Source organism: Olea europaea, chromosome 7 (genome assembly GCF_002742605.1).
Source record: "Olea europaea var. sylvestris chromosome 7, O_europaea_v1, whole genome shotgun sequence".
Classification (NCBI taxonomy): domain Eukaryota; kingdom Viridiplantae; phylum Streptophyta; class Magnoliopsida; order Lamiales; family Oleaceae; genus Olea; species Olea europaea.
Window position 1 is genome coordinate 26421485 of NC_036243.1, and position 4217 is coordinate 26425701.

A 4217-nucleotide genomic window follows, 5' to 3' on the forward strand; every position below is an offset into this window, starting at 1 on the left:
GATATATAATAGGATACACTGTGGTGGGGAAAGTGCCCGATAACATACTTGCAAGTAAGACCATTTCACATACTTCAGTTTTTCTACTTTTAAATAATTTTGTTTCACAGGTCTATAGTTGCTTAAACTTTTACTCTTCTCTTATAGGATTTTAAAATCCAGTGGCACATACTACAAGGGGAATGCCTTCTCTCAAGTTCATGACCTGGGCACAATTTCGTGCTGCCAATGTCTATATTAGATTCCGGATTTTGTATACCCTTCATATAGGGTTTACAATCACTTCCAATGGTAAAAGCGTTGAGTTCATTGTTCCTACGTTGGTTGCATTCTTGCAGGTGAAGTATCAGGGAACAAACAAAAGTCCGTTTATAATTCACTCCACAACAATGTATATGGAAATTATTAGTTTCTTAATCTATGCTTTTTTGGCATACGGCATGCATCTGAGGTCCCAAAATTTACACGATAACCCCCCACCGTTACCTTTCCATTGTATGGTGTTTTTTGGCAATATGGCAGTGGCATCACTCTCGTCCATCTTCTTCCCGGACTCCATTAGGCCTGTTCTATATGTGCTGTGCGTACTCATATCAGCTGGTGAATTGCTTTACTGGGTTTACCGAAGAGAGGAACACATTTTCATGAGATATATCCGCCGCTTCTTCAACACTCTATGGATGTGGTCGTTTCGGTACTTCTCTATGGAACAAACAGACATACTTCCAAGGTTCGTAATCCACAATTCACAATAGACATACTCATAGATCCAGATTCGCTGGAATTTACAGGCGCCACTACCGTGCTCAGCTACAGCCCATGCACAGAGAAGTTACAGCCTCACAAGGAAGAAGAGACTTTCTACTAATTATTGGACTTTTTTAGTTATAACATAGTAAAAGATAAGTGTATTTGGGCCATTTTTTGCTTTTAAAGATTTTGAGCCTTTTCTCAGTTGGGCTTTAAAAAAAATTAAAAAATTAAAAAATTAAAAATAAAAATAAAAATTGGGCCATGTTATATGTAAGTGTATTATTGTATTGAGTAATACGTCTGTATTGTGTTTCTTGTAAAAATTATTGCAAGTGAATTTATTACTTGTTAAAGATGCAATCCCACTTGTCCAACGACACCGTGTTTTTGGTGATCACCATTTCTTCATAAAACTAAGATGGTAATTCTTAACGGGTCAAGGAGCAGGACTTGATAATCTTTAGCAATATAATGATGTTAAACATACAGGAAAAAAATTAAAAGAAACTTAGGGATTATAAACCCCTATTTTAGAAAGTTTAAGTTCTTATTACAGATTTACCCTTTTTCTTTCATCTCCCCTTCTCACACCTATCTTAAATGCTTCATATGAACCCAACTATAAAAGATTAAGAGGTGTCAACTTTATTGTGGAAGAGGAACTTCTAATTGTATCAGAGTGTCTTAATGTTGGTTTTGAAGCATTATATGAAAATGACCAGAAACAAAAGTTTTTTCTGGACTCTATTGTGGGAATATTTTAACAAGTACAAGAATTTTGCATTTGAACAAACACACATTTCTTTAATGAAATGTGGTAAACCATTTGACTAGCTACAATAAATTTTGTGGATGCCATTTATTGGGCATGGCCCACATGGGGAAAATAAGCAATGGAAACATGTTAAAAAAATATACCTTTATTTGGCCGCATACAATTAATGAATAACTTAAGATTTAATCTCATATTGTTAGTGTACTTGATTTATTTCCTATCAATAGTTTGAAATTTAAAGTTTTATATTAAAAATAACTTCTTAAACGAATGGTTCAATTAGAGTTGAACTAGATGTTTATAGATATATCATAAAGAAAAATGATAACAGTCATATGCGCATAGTTAAATTTTCATAACCATCAATTTAAGGAATATACCAATCCATGATTTGTTTATAAAAAGCTTATTATTTTGTAATTTGTTTGAACACTTAAAAAAACCAATGCCAATTTGTCCAAGTGATTTTCATGATTAAAAATTGGAAATGAGTAATCTACCATCACACAATCAAAATGGAAAAATTGGCTACCAAAATGAAAAGGTGTAATTATTGGCATGCTATTAGCTTTGCAAGCAAGTTTGACAAGTTCCACGTCCAAATTTGAAGGAAATAAGGAAAAGGGGAGGAAGGAGACAAGAACCTACTTGGGAGTTTCCTTTCCTTGTTTTAGCATTTGAAGATGTTGTTTGAACGAAAAAGTAGACAGATGGCGCCCATTAGGATCACAAATTTTGAGGTCTGTGCAAGACTTTTGCTCTGGGCTTATTTTCTTCTTCATTTTTTTTTTTTTTGTAATAAATAAACGTATTGAATTATATTTTATATGTATATGACGTTTAAGTTTTAATGCATTTACATATAAATTGAAGAATTTTTATAATGTTTAAGTTTTAATGCATTTACGTATAAATTGAAGGATTTTTAATATTATTTAATTAAGATATTAATAAACAACCTCGTTATTATAGTCGTTGACTGTCAATGATCAATGATCTATCCTGGATCTGGTTTATTGCCTGTTGATAGACAGTTTTGCTACCAATACAAAAAAAATAAAAATTGACAGAATTCTTATAAAAAAATAATAATAATAATAAAAAAAAACACTTGGAAGTTTTTCATTTGTTTTTTACACAACAAACACATGAAATTATTCTTTGATAGAAGCAAGTTTGACGCATGTTAATTCAGCTGCTGATTTAATTTTAATCATATTTACGAATGAAATTTTTTTTATATATCTTATCTTAAATTTTCGTGAATAGTGAATACACAAAGATATTTTGTTTATCATATTCATGTAATTGATTTTGAATGGTCATGTTATTGATATTTTACTCATATCAAGAAAATGCATATTTACGTTTAAAGAATTTACAGTGTATTAGATACAAACAATCAATTAAAACAATAAGTTCAAATAATCGAAAGGGAAAAATATGTAATAAATATTCAATACTAACAATCAATCAAATAAACACAATTCATTAAATATAAGTCAAGTTGGACATAATCATTTCAGGCATATTCTACATACATAATTTGATAGGAGAAAATCCAAATTTAGGTTCTAATTAATTGAAAATTTGATTGTGAAGTGACTATTTGTAGTAAATGTGATCATTTGTATAGAAATTATAGATAAATTTTGAAAAATTAGAAAGGTTAAGGTTTTAAAAAAAACGTGAGGGAAAGAGTCGTGAGATAGTAAGAGAAAAGAGAGAAAAGTTCAAATTTATAGTGATTTTGTCCAGTTTTGTGGAGATTAAAATAAGATTTTTAGTAAATTTTAGTGAAAGTTGAAAAGTTGTAGTTCAAAAGATTGTCAAAGAATTCACGTATACGTCTGGGTGCAAGGAATAGATATAATGGTTAATGGCGTAGTGTCAATTTTGACTTTTGCAATCAATCAATTTTTGCTCTTTTAATTAAAATACTCTCAACTCAATTCTGCCAAGTGATTAATAATTGATAAAATAATGAAGTGATCGGATGAGTTATAATGATTTTCTACTTATAATAATGCCATAATATGTGATTATTATGGTAGATCTTAGTGCAAAATTCAACCCTTACAAAATAGAAATATGTAAGAAATTTCCAGCTAGAAAAAAGAAGTAAAAAGTGCCTACAGTCGTAGATGAATTAAATTCAACGCAAGCTTGATCCTTATCATACCATTAAATAAAATTCTAATGTATATACATGTTTCTAACGTTATTGCTAGTTGCATGTTTCTAAAGTTAGGTTATTACATAGTTCTCAACCTATAAACCATGTATGTGTGAAACCAATCCTGATTCCTTTTTCTTTTCTTGGCGTTGCCGTCCATCCTCCAACCTAATCAATCTGGACCCTGAATCAATGTGAACTATGCACAATTTCAATTATAATCGCACATAACTAAAATATAATGCCCAAGAAGTATCAACAAGCAAAAGTCTTTAATACAACTTAGATACGATTAACAACTTGAATCTCATTGTAATTCAAAAGTACGAGTTGTTGGTGACTTAAAGTTACTTTATCTTTGACGTAGAACAGAGGGCTGAACGGATTGATCAATGAGAGACAATTGGATGATCGAAAGGAAAAAAGGTAAAGTGCTTATATGACGTTCGAACTCCAATTTGAACTTATAATACCTTTTCAGAAAGAGAATGATAAGCCAGACTAAACACACAG